The following is a 13,608-nucleotide window of genomic DNA, read 5'->3' as shown; positions in this document are numbered from 1 at the left end:
GTATTTTTAGATTTTTCTTCAGCAGCTTCTATTTTTTTTTTAGCTTTTTAAAGCTGCGTTAAAGTTTTTTTAGCTTCTTCAACTAGTCTGTACATACGCGTTTCACATGTAAAACGCACTCATTTTTTTCAACTTTAGGATCATTATTGTAAATATTTGCTTCTAGTAAATTTTTATAAGTTTTGGAGTCCCCAACACCAATATATTTTTTATATTTTACACCGAGCTCTTCAACGGATCGTCGAAACATTTCAATAACTTCGTCAACCTCCATCTTACCAGAACTTCCTTCGTGATTCGCCGTACACTCAGTCTGGTGATCCTCATACCATTCTAAATATTCATCTGTATTTTTATTACCCACCCACTTTTCACAAGCTTTGCAAACTTTAGATTTAACAATAACGTCTATTACTTTATTAGAGTACTTTTCGATTAAAGAAACGATACCTAGTAGTGACGTAAAGCCACGTTTTGCCCATGAACCATCACCCGAAACTGTTATTTCATCTGCAATATTTCCTTCCTTTTCATTTTCTTTTTTTTCTTTTTGTGCTGCTTTACGAAATAAAACTTTAGCAACACTTTTAACAGCAATATGTATTGTATCAAGGATACTGTAGTATCCGCTCTTACTTAACCCTGGTCCCAAATCCATCATGGCACAAAAAATGTTTATACTCGATAAACCATCACCGATTAGTCGCATAACAAAAGTAAGACGTCTGTTGACCTCAAACGCATTCCTCACTTTTGGGCAAGAATTAATAGTAGCAAATTCATCGCACTTACACTTTATACACAAGTTAAATCTCAATCCAACTTGAGATTTTTTAAGAAATTTTATATCACTCTTGCAAGCTTTACAAATCAGAACACTTTCTAAAGCACTGAATACTAAAGTAAAACTTAAAAGAGCGTACATTGAGCTCTCATCAATGGCTACTTTAATATCTTCTTCATTTTTTAATTTTTCAGCAGTGTATCTATTACCGTGAAATTTTCGCTTAATGCCTGGATCTCCAGGACTTTTCGTACCACGTTTTTTTCGATCTTAGATGCTTACGTGTCAACGTACGATCAAATACTAACAGAGTACTGTGAATTTTAACTTAAATATACTTTAAAATAAATATATATTATATATACATAATATATATATATATATGTTTAGTGTATAGTTTAAGGACATAATTCCGATCTATTGCATAGTTTGAGGACATTTGCATAGTCCGAAGCCTGTCCCCGAACTATTATTCGTTCTAACGTATAATTTGGGGACATTGTCTTTGAATCATGCATAAATCGTAACCGATACTTCAGGGTCAGTTTCGCCATCGAAAAAAAAACATTTTTATGAATTTTTATTATACCATTTTTTATACCATTATTTGGATTTTTTTTTCAGATATGTATACTTTGGAGACATGTCCTTGAACCATACTTTTGCTGTAACGGATATTTTGAGGACATGTCTCCAAAACATGCTTCTTATAGATCCGATGCTTTAAGGACATGTCCTCAAAACATGCTCCTTATTGATTATATGCTTTGGGGACATGTCTCCGAAATATCCTCTAAGTTTTATATAATTCAGTGGATTGGAAGTAAATTAACAGTGATTGACTGGGTGTACGAAAATATTAACTCTATTAGATAGTTAGTTCGTTACGCATTGATGCATAGGATCGGCCTTATTATCTATATTCATTGGGTATAGTTATCTCACTAGAGGCGGGTGCGCACTATCATCCTGTTTTAGCTGTTTGATATTTTTAATTTCCCGCTAATAAAATCGAAGATTTTCTGAAATCGGGAAGTTATTGTTTTGACCCAGTTTTTCGAGAATCGAGTTTTCATCAGATCTCGACGTTTTGATGCCCTAGGAAGCTTCCCCGACTACCCCCGCGATGGTGTCTCTAGGTCTGTATGTATGTATGTATGTATATATATATGTATGTGTGTGTGTGTGTGTGTGTGTGTGTGTGTGTGTGTGTGTGTGTGTGTGTGTGTGTGTAAACCTCTCGTAACTTTTAAGCGGCTTGACCGATTTCATCACGGTTGGTGTCATTCGAAAGGGCTTCGTGGAACTTAGATTTCCTGTAAGTTAGAACCAATTCGGACCTGTAGTTTTCAAAATATCTCAAAAAAATGGTTTTTTTGAATTTTTTTCAAAATATCTTCGAATTGGCTGGATCGATCGACCTCAAAAACTAATCAGCTGTGAAATATCGTTCGTGAAATATCGCTGTCAAAAACAATCGATAAAAGTATTTTTATATAATAACTCCGAAATGTTTCGTCTGATCAACTTTTTGTTCCAAATTGTTTATAGAGCTGAATAAACTACATCGATCGCCGCCAACTGCGTGAAATCGGTTGATTAATTTGAAAGTTATAGCAGATTGAAAACAAAAAAATCGTGTTTCATCGAACTTTGATAAGATTTTTGAGCTCGATGAACTCAAAAGCACAGGAAAGCTATCTCTTTGAGCTTGGAGCTCGAAATAACTCATGAACTGTATTTTTGAGCTCGAAGTGTTCAAGAACGTCATAAGAGCAATTTTAAGCAACTAGGTATGGAATTAGCGGGAAGTTGCAGGAATAGCCTTCAGGGCAGTGTGGCCAGATCGTGCTGTTTTTTAACTCCCTCTAAAGCGTCGAGCGCATTTAGCATATATGTAAAGTACGCAAAAGAGGAGGTAAAAAAATCGCAAGATCTGGCCACACTGCTTCGGAGTCAACCGTTTTCTTAATTTTTTTTCACATTCACTTTTTTTTATTATTATTCCACAATTAAAAGATCATTATGAGTTGTGCAATTTTGGACTTTCCAAATTCTTAACTTTCCACTAAATCGAAAATTTTTAAGAATCGGGAAGCTATTGTTTTTACCCCGATTTTCGAAAATCGAGGTTTCATCAGATCTAGACGATTTGAGGCCCTAGGAAGCTTCCCTGACTATTGTGTGTGTAGAGATATGTGAGTGTGTGTGTGTTTGTGTGTGTGTGTGTGTGTATACTTCTCATAACTTTTGAACAGCTTGACCGATTCAATCGCGGTTAATGCCATTTGAAATAGTTCGACTAAACTTAGATTTTTGATACAAGTCGGACCGATTCAGGCCGATAGATTTTGAGAAATCTTAAAAAAATTGCGAAAAAAAATTTTTTTAAATGTGGTTTTTTTTTAATAACTTTTAAACGGCTAAACCGATAAATTTTAGAAACTAATTTGCGTTTAACATCGAAAAATCACGTCGATCGCCACTAATCCGGTCAAAATCGGTTGATTCGTTCGTGAGTTATCGTTGACGAAAGAAATCGAAAAAAGTGTTTTTTTCGAATTACACCGAAATTTCTGATCTGATCAATTTGTCTTCAAAAATATATAATAGAATTTAAAAAACTGCGTCAAAGACTGCCCACCGTATAAAAATCGGTTGATTCATTCAAAAGTTATTGTGGTTTGAAAATTCAAAAAATAGTGTTTTATTAAACTTCTATCAGACTTTTGAGCTCGGAGAGCCCAAAACTACCCGAAAATTATATTTTTGATTTTGAAGAGCTAAAAAACGTAATAAGTGTAATTTTGAGTGCTTAATTACTAAAGTAGCGGTAAGTTTCAGAGATGGCCTTCAGGTTCTACCGTTTACATAAAGGAATACAAATATAAATAATGCTGTGAAGCGGGAAAGAATAGGAGTTACGGTAATTATTACGTGAAGCGTTCCACATTCACGTAACAGGATATTGGTAGGAAAGGATTGAGAAAGGAATGTGGAGAGGATCATCTTAATGTGAGTTTATAGAATATGCGAGAAAAAATTATTATCTTCGTACTCATATATCATTCATATAAATTTCTATACTAAATAGAATGATCCACGTTCCACATTTTTTTACAAATATAAATAATGCTGTGAAGCGGGAATGAATAGGAGTTATGGTAATTATTACGTGAAGCGTTCCACATTCACGTAACAGGATATTGGTAGAAAAGGATTATGAAAGGAATGTAGAGAGGATCATCTTAATGTGAGTTTATATAATATGCGAGAAAAAATTATTAGATAGCTCGGACTGGAATTCGAACCCAGAACCTTCCGAAGACATGTCGGCTATTCTACCATTTGAGCTATCCGGTCTATACTAAATTTCCTTTCGCTTATTCTATATACATTAAGCCACACCGTCCATCTTACGGCAAGCATTTTTACAAATATAAATAATTGATTTCACGATACAACTGGGTCTTTCAATGATAAATTGACCTATACTCTTGTATCAATTTGGTAAAAGTCTTGTGCCAGCATGGATCAAGATACTTTAGAAAAATTTAAGATCAAGAATTGTACAAGAATTGGTCCAGATTCATGACCAAGATTATTGATCAAGACTTGGGCCAGACTGTAGTCAGAATTTATCAAGAATTTGACCAGAAATCTGGAGCCATCTATTGCTAAAGTTTGGGACTATACTACAGAGTAGAAGTTTTCATTCTGTTAAAAAATATTTTACTATTTCTTGCGATAATTCAACTTTTCACATATCGTAGCAAGCTAAATTAATTTTTTAAACTTGTTGACTAGACTATAAGTGAAAACAACTGCAATACTATACTTTTTACATTCAAGTGGAAAGGAGGGAAATAGGTGCACGCTCGTCGTTTTTTGCGTTTCTCGCGCAAATCTACGTCGTGATTCTGGGCCAAGAATCTGGTCAAATTCTGGGCATGGACTGTCCAAAGTCTGCCGCCAGTCTGGATAAAGAATCCTGTTTAAGTGTCTTGGTCGAGAATTATCTAATTCTTTACGCGGTGCTTCTCCAATTATCTTGCCAAAGAATATTGCTCAATTCCATTGCTACTAGGGTAGTGGGAATCGATCCCTTTCTATTCGGACGAATGTTGGTCAGAACTTTCCTTATACCATATAACGAAGTTCTACCAAAGAAAGAATAATAAAAAAATTTCTTTCAAAAGATATGCAAATTCGAAATTTCGCGATTTTTTCAGTTTTTTAATTTTCCCGGGAAAAAAAGTTCAGATCTGCTCTGATCAAATTTGTTCTGAGCAGATCAGATTTGATCTAAGTTTAGATCTTAGTTGATATGGATAGATCTAATTGGATCTGCTTAGATCAAACCAGATCAAGTTTGATTAAAACGAAATTGAAAAGTAGATATGAATAGATCTGTTCTGAACAAATTAGACAAATCCAGATCAAGTTTGATCAAAATTACATATAAATTGATCTGACTTGATTTATGCAGATCTAATTTAATCTAACTATTACGCGGGAAAAAAGTTTAGATATGATCAGATCAAGTTAGATCAAATCAGATCAAGCTTGATGAATAAATGTCATCATTAGGGCCAGGAATCTGGTATTTTTATTAAAAAGAGACAAACGATAAATAATCTGATTGGTTGAAATAAAATTGATTTTTTTTTGTTTTCTGAACTCGACTGAAGCTATGAGCAAAATAAAATTAAAATCAGATGATTAATCCAAAAAAAAAAGTTAATGGATAAAAAAGTCAGGTTAACCTAAAAATTTACCGCTTTTTGATCTTAAAACCTGGCGGTGGTATAACCTAAACGCCTAAACGTGGAAAAATAAAGAAGTTTTGGTAAAAAAAATCGGATGTGAATTTTTGCAGATAATAGTTTCTTAAGGTTTAAGGTTCAGGGGTGGCGACCGAGAAGCATGTTTCGTATTGGTAAAATGACCTGAGGTAAAAATAAGTGGTAGCATGGTCTGTAAAGGCAAAGTGTGAGCTCAGTTTTCTAACTTGGCAATATTGACTGTCATGTCCTGGACTAAAAAAATACAATTGACAAGTAGGCGGCTCAAACACTATGCTAGTGGCTTGAATGGAATGTATCCTACGCTAGTAACACATCGATGGAGTTGTTTTCAGTTCCAGAGTTTTTATTTCTAGATTCCTTGCTTTGGTCCATCGAATGATTAACTCTTGACTATAAATAAATAAGAAAATTTTCTCAACCTAAAAGTACCGGGATACTTTCTTCTCAGATTTAACACAAAAAGAAAAACAAACTAAAAATTGATGTTACTAAAAAATGAGGTTCTGTATTGCCATTTTTTCTGTTTACCTGGTAGGGTTTAACTAACAGCTAGTGATTATAGGATTCAATATTCTCTACATAAAGTATTGATTGATTTTCCTGCCTAGTCAAGTCCAAAAAAAGTCACAAAATAATTTCGGTCAATGACTTGTAATTTACTAAAAAATGAGGTTCGGCACTACTGATTTTTTCGCTGACTGATTAAGGCTTATCTTCTAGCTGAAAATTATAAAAAATAAAGTTCTCTATAAAAAATATTTTAATTTTTAACCGCAGATAGCCAAAAAAAAGTTAGACAATGATTTCGTTCAAAAAGTTGAGTTTCACCAAGTTTAAAGTTCTGTACTGCCATTTTTTCTGCAGACCAGGTACGGCTTGACTTATAGCCGGTAATTGTGTGACCCTTAGGTGTCAGTTTAGTGTCTTTCGGGTATCGGTGAAATGTTGCTTAACCCAAGTGTCGCTTAAGTGTTGCATATGTATCGCCCCAATGTCACTCTAGTGCTGCATCGGTATTACTCAGGTGTAGCATGTCGCCCATATATTTCGCGAGTGTTATATAAGAATTGCTCAGGCATTGCGTAAGTATCGCTTTAGTATCGGACAGGTACTGCTCAGCTGTCACATAAGTGTCGCTCCGGTGTCGCGTATGTGTCGCACGAATATTACTTTAGTGCTGCATTGAGATCGCTCAAGTGTCGCGTGTCACTCGGGTGACGCAACGGTATTGTTCGAGTGACGCGATAGTATCGCTCAAGTGTCACGTATTCGTCGCCCCAATGTCGCCCTAGTACTGCATCGGTATTGCTTAAGTATACCGTATCGCTCTTGTGTCGCTCTTGTGTCGCTCAAATATCGCGCGAATGTTGCATAGGTATTACTCAGGCATCACGTTAGTGTCGCTTGAATGTCGCCCAAATATCGCTTCAGTGTCGGACATGTATGGCTCAAGTTTCGCGTGAGTGTCACTGAGGTACCACTGAAATGTCGCTTTAGTATCGCATTGGTATAGTTCAAGTGTCGCATAAGTGTTGCTCCGGTGTCGCGTATGTGCCGCCGAAATGTCGCTTTAGTACCACATCTGTATTGCTCAAATGTACCATGTCACTCATGTGTCGCTATAATATCTTGCGGGTGTTACACAGATATTGCCCAGATCTTACGTAAGTGTTCCTCAAGTGTCGCTTGAATGTCGCTTAAATATCGCTTAGGTCGGATAGGTATATTATTTACTGCTGCATTGGTATCGCTCAAGTACCGCGTGTTGTTTATGTCGCTCAAATATCGCTCGAGAGTCGGATAGATATTGCTCAGGTGTCGCTCGAATGTCACTCGAGTGTCACATAGAAATTAAGTGTCGCACATCACTTAAGTGTGTCGCTTAGATGTCGCGTATGTGTCTCGTAAACTTTGCTTCAGTCTCGTCAGGAGTTGTATATGTTTCGGTTGCTTGCAGCTTAGGTATTGTCCTTATATCGCTCCAGTGTCGCATAGATATTCATCGAGCGTTACGTACTGCTCAAGTGTCAGACAGATGTCGCATATGTATTGCTTCAATGTTGCATTGATATTGCTCAAGTGTCGTTTAAATATCACTTGAGTATAACATAGGTATTGCTCAGGTGTCGCATGAGTGTCTGAGGTATCACCGCAATGTCGTTCCAGTCCCGAACAGGTATCACTCAAGTGTCGCTCAGGTGTCGCGTATGCTTCGCCCAAATGTTGCTTTAGTACTGCTTCGGTATTGCTCAGATGTAGCTTGAGTGTCGCTCAAGTGTTTCTTATGATTTTAATGCTTGAACTGTGTCTACTAAAGTAGTCACAAAAAAATTTTAAGCAAAAAATTGAATTAAAATAATTATTTATTATTTTCAAAATTAAAAAAAAAAAAATATAATGAACTGGTATTCCATTGCCGGACTTCTCTAAAAATTTGTACTTTGGGGAGTAGTATTTTTGAAAGTTTTTTTGAAAAATTCTAAAGATACAATCAGGCCTAAAATTTTTATTTCAACTTCAAAACAAAAGAAAATTAGGAGAACGGTTGACCCTGAAGGCCATCCCTGCAACTTCCCGCCAATTCTACACCTAAACGCTTAAAATTGCACTTATGACGTTTTTTAACTTTTCAAGCTCATAAATACAATTTGTGTATTATTTTAAGCTCTCCAAGCTCAAAAAAATAACTTATATATGCTTTTGAGCTCTTCGAGATCAAAAGTTTGATAGATGTTTGATAAAACACTATTTTTAGAATTTTCAAATCACAATAACTTTTTAATGAATGAACCGATTTTCACGCGGTTGGTGGCATTCGACGCAGTTTTCTAAGCTCCATGAAAAATCTTCGAGTTTAAATTGACAGAACCAAAAATTTCGGAGTAATTCCGAAAAAACACTTTTGTCAACGATAACTCACGAATTAGTAGAGGAGACCGTGGGAGATCGACCTTCACCGATCTGATAACCAGATGAGACATATTTTTTATCGAATATAATTTATAAACAAATATGCCTATAATTACTTGCCTATCTGAAAGTGCTCATGGCTATTTTTAATTAAATTAACTTTAATCGATTTTTTTTCATCACTTTCATTCTTTTGATAACCAAATGAATTTTATTTCACTGTTAGTTTTTAACACACAGAATATGCCTCAGTAGGCTTGCCTACTCATTTTTGTGTATAGCTACCTGGCAAGCCAATGTGAACAGGTAAGTCAATATAGGTGACTCCATCGTTCTGCTAACTTATCGAAAGTTATAACAAATTTTAGATTATTTTATTACAAAATCAGTCATATAGACTTGCCTGCAAAAATCTACATACTTAAAGCACTATTGCCTAGCTAAAAACTTTTAGCGTTTTAGCCATCTGATAGGTGCGAGAGAGAAAGTAGAGGCGTCCAGAGAGATATGTGGTAGGAGCAAGGACCTGGCAACATGGCGAGCTGCAAGCTACCTGACCAGATTGAATGTATCCGAGTGCGCATGCTCGTGTGCATGTGAGTGACAGAGACAGCATTTATTTACACTTGTCATTAATTTTGAACTCCAATTTATTATGACTAATTTCGATCACAATTTTTATATTATTTCACACTATACATTACTTACAGCTATGCAAAACTCAAAAATAAATAGAGTTAATATATTAATATTTTTATTATATTAATATATTAATAAATAAATAAAAAACTAATTTTAAAATTAATTTTTTTTCAAAAATTCCGAAAAAGGCATCGCTTCAAAAAGGGTTCGCTTGGAGGCTGCCGATTTTTAGAGCACTCCTACGAAAAACTGCCCACCTCCACATAATACAAAAAATCATTAGGCCGCTGGCACCCCCGGAACTACTCTTCCAGAAGCACCTAAAGACTTATGAATTTTTTCAAAAAATAAAAAAAAAATCCTTTCAAAAAAAAGGGTCCTTGCCCAGGCTGCCGGATTTTTCAGAGCACTCCTAGTACCCCCCACATATATATATAAAACTAATCAGGTTGCTAACACCTCCCGGAACTCCCCTCCAGCCACCCTGAAGACTTGGGGTTTTATTAAAATTTCAAAAAAAAATCGCTTCGAAGAAGGGGTCCTTGGAGGCTACCGATTTTTAGAGTACTCGCTTGCACCCCTCTCCAAAATATAAAAATCATCAGGCCGCTAACACTGGAACGCTACCCACTTCCAGCCACCCTACAGACTCATAAATTGAAAAAAAATGTAGAAAAAATCCTTTCAAGGGACCCTTGGAGGCTTGCCGATTTTTAAGAGCACTTCCTAGTACCCCCCACAATATATAAAAAATAATCGAGGCTGCTCTAAAAATCGGCAGCCTCCAAGGACCCTTGAAAGGATTTTTTCTGGCACATTTTTTTCAATTCATGAAAATGCTTTAGGGTGTGGAAATGGTTCTGGGTGTTAGCAGACTGAGGGGATACTAGGAGTACTCTAAAAAAAAATCGGCAGCCTCAGGACCCTTGAAAGGATTTTTCTGCATTTTTCAATTTATGGGTCTTTGGGATGGCTGGAAGGGAGGTAGTTTCGGAGGTGTTAGCGGCCTAATGATTTGGCCTTGATATTATGGCCGTAGCAGGGGTACTAGAGTGCTTTCTCAAAAGTAATCGTCAGCCTCCAAGGACCCTCGCAAGGATTTTTTAGAAGTTTACCTGAAAAATTCTGAAGTCAGAGGGTGGCAATGTGAGGGTATTTTTGCTTTTAGAGGGGTCAATATATCATTTTAGGGCTATTTGTATTTTTTGGAGCCGAAAAACTATTTTCAGTTTTAAAAGCAAAAATTTTTTATTTTCGTTCATAAAAAAACGATCGGATCTTCAGGTACATGTTAGAGCCATTTATTACAAAGTATAAAAAATACATAAAAAAATGAAATTCAAATATTTATTTAGCACGTGTTGTCACTAATAAATGATTTTTGACTATACACGAGCATGCGCACTCGGATACATTCAACGGTCAGTTAGCTTGCAGCTGCTATGTTGTGTCCTGTTCTACCACATAGACTTCGGACGCTCTACTTTCTCTCTCGCACCTATCAGATGGCTAAAACTCTAAAAGTTTTTAGCTAGGCAATAGTGCTTTAAGTATGATTTTTTGCAGGCAAGTCTATATGACTGATTTTGTAATAAAATAATCTAAAATTTGATATAACTTTCGATAAGTTAGCAGAACGATGGAGTCACCTATATTGACTTACCTGTTCACATTGGCTTGCCAGGTAGCTATACACAAAAATGAGTAGGCAAGCCTACTGAGGCATATTCTGTGTGTTAAAAACTAACAATGAAATAAAATTTATTTGGTTATCAAAAGAATGAAAGTGATGAAAAAAAATCGATTAAAGTTAATTTAATTAAAAATAGCCATGAGCACTTTCAGATAGGCAAGTAATTATAGGCATATTTGTTTATAAATTATATTTGATAAAAAATATGTCTCATCTGGTTATCAGATCGGTGAAGGTCGATCTCCCACCGGCTCTTAGACTAAATGAATCAACCGATTTTGACCGGACCGGCGGCGATCGACGTGTTTTTTTTTCATGTTAAGAGCTTATAAGTTTTTGGAATTGATCGGTAAAGTCATTTAAAATTTATTCCAAAAAAGCACATTCAGAAAAAATTTTTTTTTTGTAGTTTTTTTGAGATTTCTCAAAATCTACCCGTCCGGATCGTTTCAAAGTATATTCAAAATCTAAGTTCAGTCAAGCCCTTTCGAATGGCACCAACTGCGATTAAATCGGTCAAGCCGTTCACAAGTTATGAGAGGCTTGCATCAACACACACACACACACACACACACACACACACACACACACACACACACACACACACACACACACACACACACACACGCATCCACACACACACACACACACACACACACACACACACACATCCATACAGACACCATATCAACACCTAAGCAACACATTAGCGATGGTTGAGTCAATTAAAGGACACCTAAGAGATTCATGAGTGAAGCTAACGCGACACCTAAGTGACACTTGTGCGTCGCCTACGTGGCACATGTCTAACATTGAACGACACTCACGTGACACATCAGTGACACATATGCAACAAGTGCGACATTTGAGCGACACTTATTCCACATTTGAGCGAAACATTTGCGATACTTGAGCGGCACTTGTGGATCATTAATTATGATCAACATGTGTGTTACTTACGCGAAGAATGTGCAACACGTTAGCGACACCTACGCGACAATTTATCGACACCTAAGTGACACACAAAGGAAATATCAGCGACACATGAGTGACACGTAATCGACATATTTACAATACCTGGGAGACAATTACGCGATAATGATGCGACAATGAAGCGTCACTTGATCAACACTTAAAAGACATTAGTTCAACACCGATCCGCCACTCATGGACAACTTCGCGAGACCTGAGTGTCACCTATGTGACACCTATGTCCCAAATTGACGACACTTCAGCGACTCTGAGGTTGCATCGCTTTTATTGCAGCGAGAATTTTTTTTTTATAAATCGTAACGAAAATGTAAGCATTAACGTATCTGTATGAAAATAAGTCCGAAATAAATTTTCATTTCTTACACAATCTAATTTCTTGACTGAGCCACATGATTATTTTCTTTTGAACTTGTCAGTGCTAAAAAATGATTCTATACTTTTTAGTAGAAAAAGTTATTTTCCATTATTACCAGCAAAAACCTTAGCTTTAGAAAAAAATAAAATTTTTTTTTTCTTAATTTGTTTAAAGTCGCATAAACTACTAAGGTCATGAGCGACTACGGTAGGGGATAAACTTTTGAGATTGGAACTCGTTTTTATTTCTTGGGCTGAGCAGAATAATACACTTAAATATTGAAAATATTCATTGGTGTACGCCGGACTCGAACCCGGTCCAATGCTTTGGTAAGCAAGGGCCGGATGCGATAGGCTACTGCGCGCCTAAAATAAAATTATATTTTTTGTAAATGTCAATATTTTGACTAAGATCATTTTGTAATTCTTTTTGGGTATGACGACATAAAATACTTCCATACTTTTCTGTACAGAATATTTTTTTCTATATTCGCCAGCTAAGAGTTAAGCTTATATAGGTGAGTAGAAAAAAATGACAATGAAAAACCTTATTTTTCAGTAAATTTCAAGTTTTTGATTGACATCATTTTGTAACGTTTTAGGTCCGTCTGAGCAAACAATACTTATAAATTTTTTTTTTGTAGAAAATATGTTTTTCCATATTTACCAGCAAAAAGTTGAGCCAAACGGAAAAGTGTAAAAAAATTAAAATTATATTTCTTGTAAATTTTAATTTTATTGACCAAGAAGATTTTGTAACTTTTTTTTTTGGGCATGACGAGACACAACATACTTCTATACTTTCTTGAAGAGAATATTTTTTCCTTTAATCACCAGCTAAAAGTTAAGCTTATAAAGGACAGCAGAAAAAAATGACAACGAAAAACCTCATTTTTTAGTAAATTTCAAGTTTTGGATTGACATCATTTTGTAACATTTTTTGGGCTTGTCTAAGTAAAAAAACTTGTCTACTTTTCTGTAAAGATTACTTTGTCCTATAATTACTAACTGAGAGTTAAGCTTAAATAGGTCAGCAGAAAAAAATCACAATGGAAAACTTAATTTTTTAGTAAATTTCAAGTTTTTTGTCCGAAATCAATTTGTAACTTTTTTTAGGCTTGTCTGAGCAAAAAAAAACTTTTAGATTTCTCTTATAGGAAAAATCTAAACTTGAAAATCTTTTTCCATATTTACCAGCAAAAAGTTGAGCCTGACGAAAAAGTTTAAATAAATTAACATTGTATTTCTTGTAAATCTCAATTTATTTGACCAAGATCATTTTGTAATTTTTTTTTGGGCATGACTAGACATGAAATACATTTACACTTCTTTGTAAAAAATATTTTTTTCTATAATCGCTAGCTAAGAGTCAAGCTTTAGTCAGTCAACCAAATGGGATGATAATTTAGAACCTCACTTTCTAT

The 13,608-nt window shown here is 35.4% G+C and overlaps 1 protein-coding gene across 2 annotated transcripts in view; it reads right to left on the bottom strand.

Annotated features, from left to right (window-relative positions):
• LOC123268101 (neither inactivation nor afterpotential protein C-like) overlaps positions 1 to 13,608 on the bottom strand; it is a 599,151-nt gene that overhangs the window by 21,779 nt on the left and 563,764 nt on the right. The gene's annotated exons all lie outside the window — the stretch shown is intronic.

The sequence above is a fragment of the Cotesia glomerata genome, linkage group LG6 (assembly GCF_020080835.1).
Source record: "Cotesia glomerata isolate CgM1 linkage group LG6, MPM_Cglom_v2.3, whole genome shotgun sequence".
Classification (NCBI taxonomy): domain Eukaryota; kingdom Metazoa; phylum Arthropoda; class Insecta; order Hymenoptera; family Braconidae; genus Cotesia; species Cotesia glomerata.
This window is presented reverse-complemented; position numbering and strand designations above follow the sequence as displayed.